This window comes from Mus caroli, chromosome 2, assembly GCF_900094665.2.
Source record: "Mus caroli chromosome 2, CAROLI_EIJ_v1.1, whole genome shotgun sequence".
Taxonomy (NCBI): domain Eukaryota; kingdom Metazoa; phylum Chordata; class Mammalia; order Rodentia; family Muridae; genus Mus; species Mus caroli.
Genome location: NC_034571.1, coordinates 119854451 through 119875043, shown reverse-complemented (window position 1 = coordinate 119875043; position 20593 = coordinate 119854451).

Genomic DNA, 20593 nt, shown 5'->3' with positions numbered 1-20593 from the left:
CCAACCAGGCAGCATGAGCTGGTCTGAGGCCCCTGAACCATATATATAAGAAGACTGCCTGATCTGGGCTCAGTGGGAGAAGAGGGCCTAATCCTCTAGAGACTTGAGGTCTGGTGTGGGGGCCGGGGGGGGGGGGAAGCATCCTCTCAAAGACAGGGGAGAGGAGGAATGAGATGAGGAACTGTGGGAGGTGGAGCTGGGAGGCAGGGGCAATGACTGGACTGTTAATAAATAAAAACAATAGTAAATATTTTTTTTAAAAAGAGGAAAAAAATCCTAAAAATATATAACAGGACCATTGATTCCAAAGCTGTATGTCATGAGAAAACTCAGAATTCTCAATAGGAATATAAAGAAATAATACACACACTGGGATAATGTGACTTCTGTCCTTATAACAAAGATAACAATAATCCAGAATATGTATAATATTTGTGACAAACTGTGAGGATGGAGAGAAAAAGCCAAAAACATAAGCCTAAAAACATATTCAAGTTTTCACCTAAGAACTTAAGGAAAGTACACCAGGTAAGAATGTGAACTTGACCAACGTTACCTGTGATTGTATGGGTGTACAAATGAAACAAACACGGACATCATGTTCTTATAAAAACTACTCAAATAGTTCCCTAAGCTGCTATATTTTCGCCCCATGCTCTAGAGCTGTCTCTGTAAATGGGGTTATCAGAAAGGTGGGCTATGACTCTGCAGCGCCTCATGACCCCTCGTGGTTTTATGCAGACCCAGCCCCACTGAAGCCTATACACAAAACAATGTTGAAGACCATCTTAACGTCTGCTTCTTATCACATGGATTCTGTCACAACATGTGCAATCTGTCTAATTCACCTACCCATCACCATGCACACCTAAGAAATTCTGCAATTTAGAAATTCCTTTTGTACCCTGGAATTGAATTTCTCTGAATCACGCCATTGTGGCTGGCTGTAGTGGAAAGGTAACAGGATTCTAAACAAATATTGCTGAAGGATCATCCCTATCACCTCCTTTCTATCAATTTCGAAACTTCTTATATAATTTGTCACAGAACACTGAGTGTGGAATGCAAGGGTCAGTACTTATGGAAACCAGACCTCCAGTTTCCCAGTCTGTCTCCCTACTGTATGCACAGCAAACAACTGCCTTTGTCATCACACTGGACAGCTTTACACTGCCAGTGCTCTTAAGCCTCCCCCTCCCAGGAAATCCACACTCAGGAAGGGGAATAGGACAAGGGCTTGGGCTCAGATCACCACATTGACCAATAGAACCACAGTCTGACTCACAGTTCATCTCAGTCACAGCAGATCAAACTCTGAGAGCTCAGCAAGCATGTTCTCCTGGCTTGGGGACAGTGGCCACCACAATAACCATGGCACAGCTTATGGTCTTCCTCACAGCTTGCTGCAGATGTATCTGAGGAGAATCCTGTAAAGAATCTGCAATCCACTGATGATCCTGATTGCTAAGCCTGCCAGGGTCCCTCATTAGCTTAGAAAACCCAGCTGGGCCTCCTCTTCTGAGGATCAGAGAGCAAATGACCCTTCCATCCTAGGTGCAGACAGAGTTCTTATCTGGGAAGACCGTATTTAATAGATTTTTCTAGACGCTCAAAGCACTTATTTTCCTCTTCCAAGACACTAGAGTTCTTTGTTTGCATAGTCCATGACACATAATGTCCACTGCAGCCATCTCTACTCATAGTTGGGAAGTCGTGCAGCCAAACGTCAGTAAATTCAAATAGTAACAATAATTAAAACATGATCATCAATTTTAAAGCAAGAAGCAGTTAATGGGAAGTGAATAAAAAAAAAACAAATAAAAAAGAAAGGACATGACTGCTTGGCATAGGCAGAACAGGAACATCTGGGAGAGTCCAGAGGGTACAAATGTGGAGAGAGGAAGGAGGGGAGAAACAAGAGCCAGACCAAGATATCAGGATGGTAAGTGGTAGATTTACATCTGACAAGAGCAGGCAACCAACATGGTTGGATTACAGGAGGAATGGCAGCTGGAAGAAGGGCAGCCTAACCCCCAGGCTACAGGCCTAGGTTTGCAAACCATTCCAGGATCAGGTAGGGACTGAGGTCTGCTGAGAGAACCTGACAGGCAGGTTTGCTTTGATTTGTTAAGTAGGATCTTCAGCCATTTGTCCCAGGGCTTCACACTTAACAGCGGGGAGAAAGGAGAAGGATGATTTAATTGTACTATCAAAGGTTATTTTTAAAAGTTAAAACATGGTTTATGGTCCAGTATTCTTCAGGGACTAAACGTATGTCCTAGAGCCCATCAAGTATTACTCATATCTTTCACTCACATTGTGTATTTTAAGCCAGAGAAAAATAACATTCCTGTTAGGCACAGCCACGACAGTTTGTCTACATCTTGTGTTACTTGAACTAGCTTAAATACAGAAATTTGGTTTCTAGAAATAAGATCAGTTCCTCATCCAGATTCGTGATTGCCCTGCTCTGGGAGCCTCCTAGATGCCCAGTTGGGACTTTTACTGATTGTCTAAAACTGACTACCTGACTACTCATTGCTATTGCCAACTACTGTCAAGGCAGAAAGGCCCTCACCTTCCTTCTTCCCCTCCTTTTCTCTGCTGTGATTACACCAGATTCAAAGTTGGTCAGAGAACTCAATGCTTACACAGGTCCCTCTTTATTTGTAGTCCCCTCACCCCAATCCAGGGAGGTAGGAGGACATCCATTCACTGGTCTATATCTCTTCTCACTGACCAGTCGGAGCCCCGCATGAAAGGAGCAGCAGGACAGTCTTCCAGGCACAGGGCAGCAGAGGCAGGATCAGATGTTCACAGCAAGTCTTAACTACACAGCAGAAGGGAAGGGTGAGCTACAGGAGATGTTGCTCTAAACACACACATATAGGGAACATCTTTAGAAAATGGAATGAAATTCTTAATGAATGGGGAACATTTTATGATAAAAATAAGAGCTCAGAACAGCAATACATAAAGAAAATGAAATTTAAAAAGTAACATCAACAACTGACTGACTGTAAAAATATCAATATAATTGAAAGAGCACATAGGTATAAATGACTCTGAAAATGAGCATAGCCTACTCTGGTAGAGGGAATGACATTAACAAGATCGTGTTTGACCTTGTCCTGATGCGCAGTGATAGCTGCTGAGAACTCCAACCTGATGCACAGGCAATGGCAGGTGTATAAAATCTCTGAGCTGAATTAGCTGTGCCAATGAGGACTGCACATATCTTTTTAAGTAACTTAAATGGAAATTCAATATTAATTCGTTCCAGCTAACCTAGTCAACTTGTTCACCCACCCATAGGGTCTATTTTTATTCACATGTGTATTAGTCAGGGTTCTCTAGAGTCACAGAACTTATGGAATATCTCTATATATTAAAGAAATTTACTAGAACGACTTATAGTCTGCACTCCAACTAACCCAACAATGAGCAACTGTGAATGGGAAGTCCAAGAATCTAGTAGTTGTTCAGTCCCAAGAGGGTAGGTGTTTCAGCTGGTCTTCAGTATCAGCTGGAATACTGAAGAAGTAGAATCCAACAGATGTGCTGGCAAATAAGTCAAAGCAGAGAACAAGAAGGAAGACGAGGAGGAAGAAGAGAAGGGGACAGAGGAGGAGGAGGAAGAGGAGCCTTCCTTCTTCCATAGTCCTTATGTAGGCCTCCAACAGAAGGTGTGACCCAGATTATAGGTGTGTACCACCTTGCCCAGATTTGAAATTTACTGTAACCCTGGCTGGCCTTGAACTCAGAGGTCTTCCTCCTCTGTCTCCTGGGACTAAAGGTGTGTATGACCTTGTCTGGATCCAAGCTTTGCATGATCCCTAAGCCTCAAGATCTGGATCAAGCCAGGCGGTGGTGGCACACACCTTTAATCCCAGCACTCGGGAGGCAGAGGCAGGTGGATTTCTGAGTTCAAAGCCAGCCTGGTCTACAAAGTGAGTTCCAGGACAGTCAGGGTTATACAAAGAAACCCTGTCTCAAAAAAACAAAACAAAACAAAACAAGATCTGGATCAAAAGCTTGTGCCAGCCTTGCAGTGGTGGCACACGCCTTTAATTCCAGCACTTGGAAGGCAGAGGCAGACGGATTTCTGAGTTCCAAGCCAGCCTGGTCTACAGAGTGAGTTCCAGGACAGCCAGGGCTACAGAGAAATCCTGTCTTGAACCACTTTTCCCGTCACACACACAAAAAAGCTTGTGTCATCCCATGTCAACATCCAAGTCAGAAGCCGAAAGATCTGGATCACAAGTGTGCCCTCAATTTCTGGATTGGAGTTCATTCCAGATGTAGTCAAGTTGACTACCAGGAATAGCCACCACAACATGCATAAATTAATACATGCTGGAAAATTACAAAGACATTCACCCTGTATGAATTAAGTCCTTCTTCATAATGGTGATGCCCGCAGCTGACTCCTTTGAACTTTAGTCTGTGGTCTAGCTATTGGCTATCCTGTTTCTTCTAACAGCATACACAGTAAGCTGCTCCTCTTGTTCTGGTCTGAAGGCAGAAGGCATGCTCCACAGGCAAAACCCTTCACCTGTTGCTGAAATGAACAGTTCATTACGCGACTCAAATGAGGAATTTTAAAACACTGGTGTGGTACAATCCTTTATCTCAATAATTTAGGAGTTTTCACCCATAGGAAAACACGGTTATTGCCTGGGGAGCATGAGACTGAGATCAAAGGTGCCTGAGTCAACATATCTTGTCTTAAAAACACTTCTATAACAGAGAAGAAGATGCAGGTCTCCTAGAATTTTTGTACCTTCCCCAGGAGAAATTGCTCCATAAGTGATTACAAGATTAATTAAGAAAAAATCCCTTTAATGACAGCATGCATTCAGCTCTGGCTAATGCTTAGAGAAGAGACAGCCAAGAACAGATTTTTACATTCCACATATGCTGTCTCATGTAAGTCTCTCTTAGGTTTAGGCCCCAAAACAAGATCTGGATCAAAAGCTTGTGCCAGCCTTGCAGTGGTGGCACACGCCTTTAATTCCAGCACTTGGAAGGCAGAGGCAGACGGATTTCTGAGTTCCAAGCCAGCCTGGTCTACAGAGTGAGTTCCAGGACAGCCAGGGCTACAGAGATTTTAAACAATTTAAATATGGACTGGAGACGGCACGTCCCACAGATGGGAGATTTACACAGAAAAAGATATAGCCAGAATTAAGTATACCAGTGCACTGAAACAGCAGGCCACTCTTTGGTGATGGGGTCCTGAGTTTGAGGTGGCGGAAGATGAGAAGGTTGGAAAAGTAGAAGAAAGCAGTGGTGGCAAACGCCTTTAATCTCAGTACTTGGGAGGCACAGGCAGACAGATTTCTGAGTTCAAGGCCAGCCTGGTCTACAGAGTGAGTTCCAGGACAGCCAGGGCTACACAGAGAAACCCTGCCTGGATAAATAAATAAATAAAATAAAAAAACGGAAGGAAGTATCAAAGCTGTGATGGGGGTGTCTTGGATAGGCTGTCTTATGTGACACAAGCTTCTGAAGAACAGCATCTTGTATACTTCTTACAGGGGAAAATGGAACAAGATCGGAGACTTCTATGAAGTCAGCACAAACTACTATACAGTGAGAAAACCACGGGAAGGATCTAATTTTAAAAAGCTGGAAAAACAGGAAGAGAGAACCTCTCAAAAACATTACTAACCCAGCCCACACTGGACTCGGGACTGATAATCACAGCCGTATGTGGTGGGATCTCAGGATCTGAAGCAAGCCAACCCCAAAGGTCCTGGCCCCAGACCACCACCCGCTCTCCCAAGCACCGCACCGTCCTTGCTTTAGAGAAGGAGCTCTATTTTATTCCCAGCACTTCAGGGCCTTAGGGGAAGCTCCCAGGGCCTAAGCCCCAGGCTGTTACTGGCTCTGGAGACCTAGAAGGAGCTGTTCTATGCCTTGTTTGACCAGGCCAGTCCTCACCAAAACAGTGTTTTTCCTTTTCAAAGAGTTGTCACCAGATGTAGTCTTGCCCATGTGGCAAAACGATGCTTTTCTCAAGAAGAAAACCAGACCTTTATGGCACACCAGGCCTTAAAGTTGGTTGTGGCCCTATTTTGCCCCTTGGAGCCACTTGTTAGAGGCCTGCTCTTTGAAGTCAGGATGGGGCTAGTTCATGATTGTAAACCAGAGTTGTCTCCTACCCTATGGTTTGTGGACAAATGTCTGGACAGTCCTGGTAAACTACCACCTGTACACTAGCATCCTATTCTCCAATCGGCCTTTCTAGCATAGCACATACCTGTGTGGAGTTTTAGGGGCAGTCCTCCCTCACCTACATTCGACTTGCCGTCACTACAAGCATTAGTCGATCCTTTACATCAATTTTACTCTTCTACATCACAGCTTAATATTTGAGTGCTATCTGACACATGAGATGCCTTTTACAGCCTCCACAAAATTAACTCGAAATGGATCTTATACCTACCTGTAAAATGCCCAAATGCTAAGGGCAAAACTTACTGAAGAAGCTATAGAAACTAGGGCTCTCCGAGTTTGGCATCCTGCCAAGGGTATTTCTACACAGAAGCCCTTTCCTCAGATGCTTTGTGTAGATGCAGCCACCCTAATGAGGTTATTCCGAGCCCACAGCCGGGTCCAGAGAGAGAAAAGGACCACAGGGAACCTCACAAGTCACAGCTTCTGTCAGGCTGCTGTTTACTACTGAGCCCAGGGACGACCCAGCACTCCAGCCCCCTAGGCTCAGCCGCCTGCTCCTCCCCTTTGTGGGAGACCGCCCTGCACTTAACAAGTCGGAACTTCTGGGCTTGCCTGAGCTCCCCGCACCCAGGAGCGGCACACAGAACACATCAACAGAAACATTCAAGACTGCCAGTTTTAAAAGAGGAACTTGAAAGATCGTACCCGGAAGAGCCCGCCTTCTCTTTTGAGTGGCAGATCCGGCTGGATGTCCTGATTGGCTAGTGAATCTGGAGTGACATACACACCACCCATAGGATTAGAGTGTGCTGAAGGGACACAGCGGAGTAATTCCAGGCACAGGTTGTCAGTCTGAGACCAGTCCTTTTCCGGATCTGTAGAAATTTGCATTTCAGTACCACCTGTGTCTTTCTTCCAATTGCTTGCCGGTCTTTTCCCCCCCACCCTGGTCAGGGGAAGACCCACAACTCCAATTTGCTCTTGCTGAGTTACCCACTTCTCTCCACTGTGGGCCACATTGCAAATTTGGAGCTTTCCAGAGCTCCAGTCACAACACTCAGTAGGCACTTCCGCTTCTTCCTTTTGGAATCATTGAGACTTTACTTAGGGAATGTGGATACGTTCACAAATAGGTTTGCCTACCCCTATGGATGCTATGTTAAATCCTCTTCTATACTTGATCACAAGGTAAAAGCAGAGATTTTTAAGGGCATTCTTAGCTCAAAGTCATGCAGAAATATATGTAGATTATAAAAGTGATGGACAGAAATGCTTCTAGAATGTTCATCTTCTATTACAAAATCTTAGCTAACCATCAAGTAAATGACGCTGTAAAAGTAGATGGCTAAGGAGCTGTTAATCATCTGTGATCTAACCAATAAATGTATCAAAATATATAGATACAAAAATGTATCAATGTATAGAAAGAACAGAGAACACTAATGCAGAGGACCAACCTCACCTAGGTCTGGGTTCCTAAGAGAAGGGGTGTTCGAGAGCAACAGGGAAACAAGCAACTTGAACTCAAATCATGGGTCCAAGCTGCTGGCTTATGTTCTGCTGAGATAGCATTCCAGATGAGATGCCTTCCCAGACTGCTTTCTCTGTGTCTGTGTGTTCTGCTCTGCTCTAGACAGATTTTACTTTCTATTCTAAAACCTCTGTGGTTGAGACAGCTAGCTTTCTGAGTGAGACAGCTCTCTCTGCTAGTAAAACCTCTAAAAGCTCTCTGGATAGCTCCTCAGTATTCTGACCAAAGTCAGAAAAACTGATCGAAAAAATTCTTGGTTTTTCCAACCAAGTCAAAAATACTGTTAGAAAAATTCTAAAAGTAATTCTTGGGTTATCAAAATCAGAAAGGAAAAAAAATCTGCTGTGTTCACTCTTCACATAGCCTTCTCTGGATAACTGCTAGAAAACATTTTAACAGAGCTGTGTCACCTCTCTAAGTAATTCTTGGGATTTCTAACCTCAGACATTAGAATGTTAGAAAAAAAAAAATCTTGAAGAGCTGTGTTGGCTTTCCAGAGATATCCAGATAGCTCAGCTCTCATTACAGAAAAAACACTTTAAAAAGTACTGCAGTATCTTCCTGCTAGCTCATCATATGCAGATCAAAAGCCTGTTTTTTTTTTAAATTACATATGAATTTGGTTATTTATTCCAGGATCCCTTTTGATTATCCTATGAATCATCAGCCCATAACCCCAGCTCCTTGATACTTAGGAGACAGCAGGTACATTTTATTTATTTATTTTAACAATGTAAAAGAATTCAGAAATCTTGCTTACCTCTGTTATGTAGCTGGGTGGGAGTGTGCTGGGGGGACACAGAGTAGTTGCAAGCAGTGGGATGTTTCTATGAGGCTTCCTGGGCTGTCCCAGGAGGTATTTGGAAGACTCTGCTGCTGAGAGTGACTTGAACTGTGCAGACCTGGCCCAAGACGTTTCAGTGTAGAAGAACTTCAGTATCTGGCCTAGAGACTGTTTTTGGTGAAGAAGATGTTGCTTTATGCCCTTGTCTGAAGAGTGTACCTGAGACTAAGGTAAAGAGATTTATATTAATTGCATTGACAAAAGAAGTCTTAAAAAAAAATCCCAGCAGAGACCTTGTTCTCTTGTTTTGTCTTATGAAGAGTGTTTTAATGAAAAGGAGCAAGCAGAGAAAGGAAAAATATAAAATGTATGTTTTAAGTAATAATGGGGCACCAGGAAGTAAAATGAAGCTGAATCAAATGAACAAGGAGATAAACAAAATATGGGGGGGTGGTAGCTTTGGGGCAAGATCCCAACCAACAAAGCTTAGATCCACGAATGATGGAACATGCCTTTAATTTCAGGAGACAGAGACAAGAAGATCTCTGAGTTCAAGGCCAGCCTTGTGCAGAGCAAGTTCCAAGTACAGAAAAGCTTAAGTTCAGGTGTGGTGGTACAAGCCTTTGATCCCAGAATTCAAAAGAGAGAGCCATACAGATCTCTTAGTTCCATCCAGGTCAATCTACAGAGCAAGTTCCAGGACAGCCAAGGTTAGGCAATGAAGGAGTTGGAAAACAGAAAGATGGTAATAATGTAATAGAATAAGGAGTGCATGTTCCAGCTCAAACAAGCAGCAGAACTAAGCAGCTTCAGCTATGAGGCTCTGGCTTTAGAATAGAAATATAGAAGCTACTACTGGGACAATTGATGCTAGTTATCCTGAGCTAAGAAATTAGTCATGGTTAAGAAGAGCCTAGCATCACCGAGGTAATATCTGGAAAGTGTTTTCTAAGAGCACAATGAAGCTATGTTCCAGAGATAGCCAATATTGTACCTTGCACTTCAGTTGGATTTGGTAATGTTTAAGAATCAACCAGGTGTTAGTGGTTTTGATGGTATGAAGACGTCATGGAGAGCAACTGAGGCTTGGGACTGTGAGAGACCCAGGAAGGCCATTGATTGGTGAAGGTGCAGTTGACAGCCTACAATTGAAGGGTCATGCGAAGAAGTTAAGGTTTGACACCATGAAGAGAGCCCATGAAAGGATTTTGGTGATTCCTAGTTGCAGCAGAAGACCACAGTGTATTGGAGATGCCAGCACCATAGGATGGTCACCAAGAACAGCAGCAGCAGTGAAGTAGAGTCAAGTGCTACAGAGAGCAGAGCTGGAGATATGACCCAAGTGAGGAGCAGGGAAGATCATGTGTGGATCCCAGATATTAAAACAAGAAGCTGCAACCTTAGAGTTGCCTTGGATACCCAAAGATGTTAGAGATGCTAGAGCCATGGAATATCTGCTGAAGAAAGCTGCAAACAGAGTGGAAACAGCCAAGGAGAAATGTTTGTTCCAGTCAACAAAGATAAAAAGGACTTAGAGATCTGAAGACCACTTTGACATCAGACATGGAGATGCAGAGTTTGGAGTTTGCCCAACTGGTTTCCTGTCATGCTTTGGGGATTACAATTAAGTGATTGGATGAATCTCAGAAGAGACTTTGATCTTTGGAATTTTAACTTTTTTTGTTTTTGTTTTTGTTTTTTGAGACAGGGTTTCTCTGTATAGCTCTGGCTGTCCTGGAACTCACTTTGTAGACCAGGCTGGCCTCAAACTCAGAAATCCGCCTGCCTCTGCCTCCCGAGTGCTGGGATTAAAGGCGTGCGCCACCACGCCTGGCAAATTTTAACATTTTTGAGACTACTATAAACTACGGGGAGTTTGTAATGTATTTTTAAAAATTATACTATGGCTAAGTGTGGCCCCCATAGACATGTATGTTTGAACAAACCTATAGGGACCAGTTACTGGAATGTGGTTGTTTGAATATGATTGGTTCAGGGAGTGGCACTATTAGGAGGTATGGCTGTAGGGGTGGGCATTAGGTCCCTCCTAGTAACCAGTTGGGAGCCAGTGTCCTCCTTGCAACCTTCTGATAAAGATGTAGAACTCTCAGATCCTCCTGCACAATGTCTCCATAGAAGCTACAATTCTAGCCTTGATGATAATGGACTAAGCTTCTGCACCTGTAAGCCAGCCCCAATTAAATGTTGTCCTTATGAGAGTTTCCTTGGTCACAGTGTCTGCTTATAGCAGTAACGCCCTAAAACATAGGCAAAACATTCATATAAATAAAGTAGTGTCTAAAATGTGTGTGTGTATGAGAGAGAGAGAGAGATAGAGATAGAGAGATAGAGAGAGAGAGAGAGAGAGAGAGAGAGAGAGAGAGAGAGAGAGAGAGAGAGAGAATATAAACCTTATTGTCCAAGCTGGACATAGTAGTGCATTTCTTCAATCCCAGCACTCAGACCACAGAGGCAGGAAGATCACTTTAAGTGTTTTAGGAAAGTCCATGCTACATAGTCCACACACATACACACACAGGAAAAGAAGAACAAAATTTATAACACAGATAAAAGAAGCACTAGAAAGCTGGAACAATACAATCACTCTGAACATCATATCAGTTATTTAGAACATACAATCATTTTCAAAAATTAATATTGCCAAGCATGATAGCATGATCCCAGCACTTCAGAGGCAAATATATATCTATGAATAATTTGAGGCCACACTGTTCTACAGAGTCACTTCCATAGTATAACATGGTGGGACAGACATATGTTTCCTATAATGTGTGTGTGGCATTGCCATCGAAGGAAATTACAAAAAAGAAAAAGAAAGAAAGAAAGAAAGAAAGAGAAAAAAAAGAAAAAACATGAACATAATAAAAATTCTGAATGGAGGTATTAGCAGCAGCTAGTTGGGATATGATCATTAAATCTTAGGAAGAACTATTTTTCACAGGGAGCCATAATTCAAGTTGAAAGCCCTTTCTCCATTTGGAAAATTTAACACTGTCTCTTATCAGTGATCTCCTTATTGCAAAGAAAGAAACTCTTATTTCTGCTTAGGAGTCCATTAAGGGTAGTTTATTTTATTGTCCTCTTTGTCACACTTCTTGAAGTCATTACCCTTTCTGAATCTTCTCTTCAGACTGAGACTTCATTGAGGTAACCGTATCATCTCCTAGGTCTCAGGTAATGAAATTCGTTTGTTCTTCTGTCTTTAACCATGATTTCTCTGCCTTTTGAAGAGTCTTCATGTTAGTTTTATCATTGAAAATAAAATCTGAAACGAATGTTTTTTGGTTTTTTTAACATCCTTTCTTTTATAAGAGATGCGTTGGTTGTCTCTTCACAGCAAAAGAACAGTGACAAAGATATCATTTTAATATGGGTTTTTGTGGGAGTGTGTGATGTTTTGTGTGTATTAAATTTTAACCAGGATAAGTATTGAAATTCATATGTGAAATTCCAAGTGGTAGCATATACTTTTCTAGGAAGAGCTACGGCCAAGAAAAGAGGTTCTCATTTTCCAACATTATTAGAATGTGTTTGTTAATTTGTACTAGAAATCATTATTCTTCTTTCTAAGTGGTTCAAGGAAGGTTTAAAAAAAATAGTTGCTATCAGCACATTCAAATAGGATGTCAAGGGGCTGGAGAAGGGTCTCGGTGGTTAAGAGTACTGGCTGCTCTTTTAGAGGTCCCAGATTTGAGACCCAGTATTCACAGGACACACATCCATGTGTGACTCCAGTTCCTTGGGGATCAATCCTACTTTTCTGGCCTCTACAAGCATCAGGCATGCATGGGATGCATAGATGTACATGCAGTCAAAACTGCCATACACAAAAAGTATTAAATAAAACAAATCCTCTCTCTCAAAAGTTGAATTGGTCAGGCTATTTTTATTTCTTTATTTTTAAACAATAACTGAATAAATAAATATGTAAATAAATAAATAAGTGAAATGGGTTGGTGTCAGAGGAGTAAGGCTGGTGGTAGAAAAAATAATGTGAATTTGTGGCTGTTTATGCCTTTGAACAATGTTTTTAGGAGAGGGTGAAGGTGGAAAACTGTGCTGTAGATGATGTTGAATGCTGAAAGACTGAGAGGCCATTCTTGTTGAAAACTGAATGCATGGTGCTAGAATCACTGTGTCTGTTGGGTAAACATATGCACATGAATGAAAGTGTCCATGAAGGACAAAAACTAATGGGAAGTGTTTACCCTGAAGCTACTGTGACATGCAGGTTTAACCTATCTCTTGTCTGTGTTGGGAACTGAATTCTGGTTCTCAGAAAGGGCAATGTTTGCATTTACTCAGTGAGCCATCACTCCAGCCCCATCACCTACTTTCTTTTGTCTCCCAAAACTACCTGCCCAAGGTGCCACTGTACAGAATGGGTTAAGTTCTTTCACATCAGTCAGGAGAATCTCACATGGGTTAGACTAAAGACCAATCTTATGGATGCATATTCTCAAGGTTTTCTTTTCACAACTGCCTCTAGCTCAGATCAAGTGAAAAAAAAAATCTACCATGAACCACAACATACATATCATACACATATGAATAAGTAAGGTTATATAAACTAGCATTTGATTTTTAATGCTTTATGTTGATCAAATATCAGTAAATGCATGTTAACATTTGTTCTAACCCGTAGATTGGAAATGAATTATTTCTTTTATGTATTCATATTTAAAAAGGCGAAGTCAAGATGTATTCCTCCAAGAGAACATCATATTTGCAGATAAAGTTCTATTATTGTCAAAAATATTTGGAATAAGTTTCTTTTCTAAAGATAAAATGACTGGAGATAAATTAACCACCTGTAGTAGCACCCAAAATGCATGCAAGATTGCTATGTATATAATAAATGGGCTGCCATAAGACATATCTTCTCCAAACTAACTGTAAATAATAACACCACATGTCTGGGCTAAAGCAAAGGGGGGTGATGGGTTTAGGTCATGGGGTGATGCTCTATGAACTAGGATCTGTGATGATGCCCATATAAGGTAAAAAAACTGAGCCCTTGTTGGGTACTCCTGGGTGAGTAATGAGAAAGGCAGTGGTGGCCCAGCATATTCTCCTTGAGGGTGGGGTTGGGAAAGGAGAACAAAAAGGTTTCTTAGCTTGTGCAGGGAATAAGTAGGGGTTTCAAGCACACAAAATCACCTAAGTCCTGTGTAGTCCAGGGAATTGCATCGTGATCTCAAGGTGCTGTAGAAGGAGCAACAGAGTTGGCATTTGCCCTCCTAGAATTGGCCTTGCTTTGGTCTGATTCCTTGCTATGCTCTGATTCTTCTTTGGGAGTATGGCACTTTATGAGAGATATAGTGCAGAATGTAAAATAATAGAATTATTATGGCCCTAGAGAGCACTGTAATTTTTGAACTGCTTGAGAGGTCTTCCTGGGGATATAAGCTATGAGCAAAATAAATAAATAAATAAATAAAAATAAAGTTGTTAAAGGTTTGCTTTATCCACTGTGTGTGTGTGTATGTGTGTGTGAGAGAGAGAGAGAGAGAGAAAGAGAGAGAGACACACACACAGAGAGAGAGAGAGAGAGAGAGAGAGATATTTTTTTTTCCATTTTAGCTGGACCCAGAGAGCATTTCTTGGCACCAGAGAATTAATATGTTTTTCCCTCAGAGAATTGTCGACTGAGTGATTAATTGCCGACTCGATGCCCATTCTCAGTTTACCTCACGTGTTGAAAGTGGCCTTCTATAGTAGGAATGATCCCAAGATTGACCAGCCAAGACTGCCAAGAAGAACTCACCCTGCTAAGAACATTCTTCTTTACTTCTAACCAGACCAATATCAATTCACTTGGAAGCCCCCTCTTCTGTAGTAGATTATCATGCTAGGAATGATGCTCCAAAGACACAGGATTAAATATATACAACTACTTAAAGAGTCAATGTGTGTTATTCATTATAGTGTACTTAGTGAATCAAGACAGCTGGGGTACTAGATGAAAACCTGTCTGAAATTAAGGAAACCAATCAAAATTATATTCACTCTTTTTTCTTTTCTCTTCTTTTCTCTTCTTTTCTTTTCTTTTCTTTTCTTTTCTTCCTTTCCTTTTCCTTTTTATTAAATTATTTTATTTATTTACATTCCAAAAGTACCCCCTTATTTGTCCCTTTTCCCTGAGTTCTTGACCCCATCCCCCTTCCCCCACCCCTCAGAGAGTGTGCCTTCATAACCACCCACCTCAAACTCACCCCCCACCAACACCTCTCTTCCCTGAGGCATCAAGTTTCCACGGGATTAAGCACATCCTCTCACACTGAGGCCAGACAAAACAGACCTTTGCTACACATGTGCCCTGGGCCCCTGAGCAGCCCTGCTCTCTTGGGTTTTTGGCTCAGTTTCTAGGAGTTCTGAGGAGTCCAGGCTAGTTGACACTGTCATTCTTCCTGTGGGGTTGCAATCCCCCTCAGCTCCTTCAGTCCTTTCCCTAACTCTTCTACATGGTTCCCCAACCTCATTCCAATGGTGGTCTGTAAGTATCTGCATTTGACTCAAGTCGGTTTCTTGTAGAGACTCTCAGAGGACAGCCACGCCAGGCTCCTGTCTGCAAGCACAATATGACATCAGCTATAGGTTCTGGGTTTGGTCTGCAGGCATGGGATGGATCAAAGGTGGCCTGGTCACTGGGTGGCCTTTTCTTCAGTCTCTGCTTCATTTTTGTCCCTGCATTTCCTTTAGACAGGAACAATTCTAGGTTAAAATTTTTGAAGATAGGTGGGTGGCCCCATCCCTCAACTTGGGACAAAGTCTATCTACTGGAGGTAGTCTCTTCAGGTTCCATCTCCCCACTGTAGAGCATTTATGCTAATGACATCCCCTTGAATCCTGGTAGCCTTTCACACCCCAGATCTCTGGGACTTTCTAGAGGTTTCCCACACTCACACCCTACCTCCCACTGCATCATATTTTGATTCATTCTCCTGGACCTTTGGACATCTCTCCTGTCTGCCCCATACATGATCCTGTCCACCTTTTCCCTCCCTCCTTGCCCCTCCCCTCTCCCATCCAGGTCCCTCCCTGTCTCGGCCTCCCATGGTTATTTTATTCCAGCTTCTAAGTGGGTTTGAAATATCTACACTTGTGCCTTCATTCTTGTTAAGCTTCATACAGTCTGTGAGTTGCATCACAGGTATTCTGAACTTTTCAGCTAATATCCAGTTATCATTGAGGACATATGATGTCGTTTTGGGTCTAGGTTACCTCACTCAGGATGATATTTTCTAGTTACAGCCATTTGGCTGTAAAATTTATGATGTCTTCACTATTAATAACTGAATAGTATTCTATTGTGTAAATGAACCACATTTTCTGTATCCATTCTTCAGTTGAGGGACATCTGGGTTGTTTTCGGCTTCTGCCTATTACAAACAAGGCTGCTATAAACATAGTGGAGCACATGTCCTTGTGGTAAGGTAGAGCAACTTTTGAGTATATTACCAGAAGTAGTATAGATTGTTCTTTAGGTAGAACTATTTTCAATTTTCTGAGAAACCACCAGATCATTATCCAGGGTGGTGGTACCTGTTTGCAATCCCACCAGCACTGGTGGGGTGTTTCTCTTTCTCCACATCTTCACCAGCATGTTTCTTGATCTTAGCCATTCTGATTAGTGTAAGGTGCAATTTCATGGTCGTTTTGATTTTCATTTCCCTGATGACTAAAGACTTTGAATGTTTCTTTCAGTGCTTCTTGGACATTTGAGATAACTCTGTTGTGAATTCCCTGTTTAACTCTGTACCCCATAGTTTAAGTGGGTTATTTGGTTTTTTGGAGGTTAACTTCTTGAGTTATTTGTATATTTTGTATATTAGTCCTCTACCAGATGTTGGGTTAGTGAAGATCTTTCTTGAATCTGTAAGTTGCCATATTAACCTAATAACAGTGTCCTTTGCCTTACAGAAACTTTTTAGTTTCATAAGGTCACATTTGTCAATTGTTGATCTTAGATCCTGAGTCATTTGTTCTGTTCAGGAAATTTTCTACTGTGCCAATGAATTTGAGGCTATTTCCCACTTTCTCTTCTATTAGATTCTATGTATCTGATTTTATGTTGAGGTCCTTGATCCACTTGGACTTGACCTTTGCATAAGGAGATAAATATGGATGGATCAATTTGCATTATTCTGAATGCAGAATGCCAGTTAGACCAACACCATTTGTTGAAGATCCTTTCTTCTTTCCACTGTGTGGTTTTGGCTTCTTTGTCAAAGATCAAGTGTCCATAGGTGTGTGGGGGTTTTTTTCTGGGTCTTCAATTCTCTTCCATTGATTGACCATGCAGTTTTTATTACTATTGCCCTGTAGTACAGCTTGAGGTCACAGACGGTGATTCCTCCAGAAGTTCTTTTATTGTTGAGAATTGATTTGGCTATCCCGGTTTTTTTGTTTGTTTGTTTTTGTTTTTCCATATGAAGTTGAGAATTGCTCTTTCCATGTCTATGAAGAATTGTGTTGGAATTTTGATGGGGATTGAATTGAATCTATAGGTTACTCTTGGTAGGATGTCTATTTCTACTATGTTAATCCCATCAATCCATGAGCATGGGAGATCTTTTCATTTTCTGAGGTCGTTTTTGATTTCTTTGTTGAGAGACTTGAAGTCCTTATCATACAGATTTTCACCTTCTTAGCTAGAGTTACACCAAGATATTTTATATTATTGGTGACTACTGTGAGGTATGTTGTTTCCTTGTTTTCTTTCTCAGACTATTTTATTCTTTATGTAGAGGAAGGATACTGATTTGTTTTGTTTAAGTTGATTCTATATCCAGAGTAATTCAGGAGAAGAGAAACCAGATTGAATCACTCAGCTTGGAGAGGAATTTGAATCTGAAGAGCTAAGTTGAACCAGTCATCAAGAGATAAGAAAGAAGAAAGGAGCCGGGTGGGGATCTTTGAGGTTAGACTAAAACCATTGATCATAAGTTATAGTGTGGTGGGTCACAATGTAGTTGACTAAAAAAAAACAATCTCCCAGATATAATGATATATTTAAATGCATGCATCTTATTGGTTGCTTTCTTAGAGATGCTTACAGAAGGTCTACTACTAGGAGGAGTCTTAGTGGGGGATGGGATTTCACTGGAGATGGGATTTCAGTGTCTATAGCCTTACCACATTCCCAGCAGTTTGTGTCTACTTTCTTGTGGTTGAAACTGATCAGATAGTTTCCTTGTCATGCTGACATGCCTTCACTACCATTACAGACTACCCCTAAATAAACTAAGATACAGTAAAACAAATTGAATTTCACTGCTAAGCCAGTTTCCCCACCTTATGCTTCCTTGAATTTATTTATTTTTATTTATTTATTTAGTTAGTTAGTTAGTTAGTTTTGCTTTGTTTTGTTCTTCTGTTTTGTTTCTTTTGTATTGTTTTCAAGACAAGGCTTTTCTGGATAGCCCATGTTGTCTTAAAAAATATGTCTAAATATCAAGTGGCCTTGAACTCAGAAATCCTTCTGCTTCCCAAATGTTCGGATTAAAGTTATGCTCTAAAGATCACATAGGGGAGGAGGTGTGGGATGTGGAGCAGTCAGAAGGTGGATGGGGGGGGGCAGGGAATGGAATATGGAGTGTAAAAAATGAATTAAAAATTAAATTAAATTAAAAAGAAAAATGAAAAAAATGATCACATAAAGGAAATATATAGTAGTGTCTTAGTCAGGGTTTTACTGCTATGAACAGAAACTATGACCAAGGCAACTCTTTTTTTTAATGTTTTTTTATTAGATATTTTCTTTATTTACATTTCAAATGTTATCCCCTTTCCTAGGCTTATCTTAAGCATAAAAGATTGCAAAGCCTGGCACCACAATGACATGATTCTTCCAACAAGACCACACCTCATAGTAGTGCCACTCCTTATGGACTAAGCATTAAATCAAATGAGTCTATAGTGGTCATTCTTATTCATTGTACCACAGTAACTGTGAAAGTAAAAATAGGAGCTTAGAACCCTCCCGAGGATGCTCTTCAAGGGCAGGGGAAGAAGATCTAGTAGGCATGTCAGGTTAGTTTCTTTCTTATTTGTAGATGGGTAGCTCTCAGTAAACGCTCCCTCTCTGTGTCTGTTTATTCTTTGCTGTCTCTTCATTTCTGGCCTAAGAATGAAGTGTCCTAAGTTTTCTGGACACAGGCCTGGTTTGAATATAAACTGTGGAATAAAGGATGCACTGTACAGAAAATTATCACAGTAGTTTATTTTTCTACAACTTGATCTCTTTACAGCACTGGGGTTACTGACTGAGTTTTCCGGGTTTTCTGAATCTACTTGCAGATTCACCTAAACTGATTGTTGTATTAGTCACACCAAGTCTAACCAGAGATCATCCAGACTGTGTGCAGCAAGATTATCTCCAATTGGATCCTAAACTTTATTATTGAATGTATGTGCAGAACCTCTTGAAGATACCAGATAACATGGAGCAATGTGGTAATTATGCAGATGACAGTGATAATCAGTGGAGAACAATGAGAGTTAAAGGGACACTCCCAGACACCAAATTCTCAGCACAGAGCAACCTCCTCAATCCTGTAACCCTTACAATCTATAAGGCTTTTCTTTGCCAACCCTTGGGAGCAGGAGGACTTTGTAGCTGTAGCAACGAGGATTGTGCTCCATGACTTTGAACTTTTATTGGTGCTTAGTTGCTTTAGTGATCTCTATCTGTCGCAAAGAGAACTTTCCCTGGTGAGGGGATGACTCCACTTATCTGTGAGTAAAAGGACAGATGTTCATAGATTGTTGCTACAGGTTATGCTGAGTTAGTAAATTAAGGGGTTAGATTCCCCCTCATTAATCAATTCAACTAACATTGAGTAGTTTACTGGGTTTCCAATACTAGGAAAGGTCTTCCTCTTGTTGAGGGTGTCTTAATTCCAATTAGAGAGCTGTGAATTACAGCCAATGTATGTGCACTACTACTTCACTGTGATGATTACAATGCTATGTTGGTGGCTGTCATGCTTCATAGATGTCATAAAAGGATAGGGACTGTTGTTTTTCTCCCTACTTTGGAAGTTTGCATGCGAATTCTGATACCCTGGAAGCTAGAACTCAGACACTATTTGCCCAAGAATTAAGGCCGAAGTTGACAACGAGGAATTCATGAAACTAAGAAGCTTCTGCAGAGCTGAAGAAACAATCAACAGAATGACCAGGAAGTCCACCAAATGGAAGAGAAGCGCTCCTAGCTATGCATCTAACATATATGTACCTCAACAAGCCAAAGTGGAAAAAAATTAAAGGACCCGTTCAAAAATGGGCCTTGGAATAGAGCGTTCTCGAAAGAAAAAAAAACCCACTTTATAAGGAATATCTTTATAAGGAATTGTCTGGAATGAACTACAGTCTAGAAATGGAGGGCACACCTCTGACCCAGATCTTGAAGCTAGAAGCCACAAACTTTTGGTCTAGATATTGAGGCAGGATGCAACAAGTTCAGGGGCAACACAAATCCTTAATCCGAATCCTTAGACACAGTCTTAATCTGAGCTCCATCTCCTGCTGGGGGCCTACATGAGAATAGCAGAAGGAAGATTTGTTCATTCTTCCTCTGCTTGCACTTATTTGACAGCACATCTGCTGGAGCCCACTTTTTCAGGATTGCACTTTATACAGAAGACCAGCGGAAACATCCAGCCTTGTGGGACTGAGCAACGACTAGATTTTTAGACTTTCCATTCATAGCTGGTCATTGTTGTGTTAGTCAGACTGCAACATATAAGTCTCTCTCTCTCTCTCTCTCTCTCTCTCTCTCTCTCTCTCCACACACACACACACACACACACACACACACACACACACACACACTAATACAGATCTGCTCTCTGCTCCCTCTTTGTGGGGAATTAGTCTTTGCTCAAATCTCCACAGTATCATATAACATACAACTAGCGGCTTTTTCTTCTCTTTTATTTTTCTTAGAAAGAACTCAGGATGTTTGCTCATCTATGTGCTTTCTGATTCTCTTTAAGATCTGAGCGGCGAGAAAAGCACCGGGGTAGCTAGGGCGCAGGGTCGGCTGACACTCGCCAGCTACCCACAAC